Raw genomic sequence first — 350 nt, 5'->3', positions numbered from 1 at the left:
AAGACTTGATACACAAACCACAGTGAAGCACCTGAGTGCTGTCCCTATGGGGGAATGGGGTTCATCAGGAAGTTGACACTCAATCTGAACCATAAAGATACCAAGTGGAGCCACCGTTTGAAATTTGAAACAAAAGCCGAGGAGGGGTCCCGTGTAGTGAGAATTTTGGTTCCTTTAAAAATATAGAAATGGGGCTAGAGAGATGGCTCAGTGGTTAAGAGCACCCACCGACCACTCTTCCGAAGGTCCTGAGTTCAAATCCCAGCAACCACATGGTGGCTCACAATCATCCATAATGAGATCTGGCACCCTCTTCTGGAGTGTCCCAAGACATTTTTTAAGAAAACAAA

This window comes from Mus pahari, chromosome 14 (assembly GCF_900095145.1).
Source record: "Mus pahari chromosome 14, PAHARI_EIJ_v1.1, whole genome shotgun sequence".
Classification (NCBI taxonomy): Eukaryota; Metazoa; Chordata; class Mammalia; order Rodentia; family Muridae; genus Mus; species Mus pahari.
Note: the sequence above shows the minus strand (reverse complement) of the source record.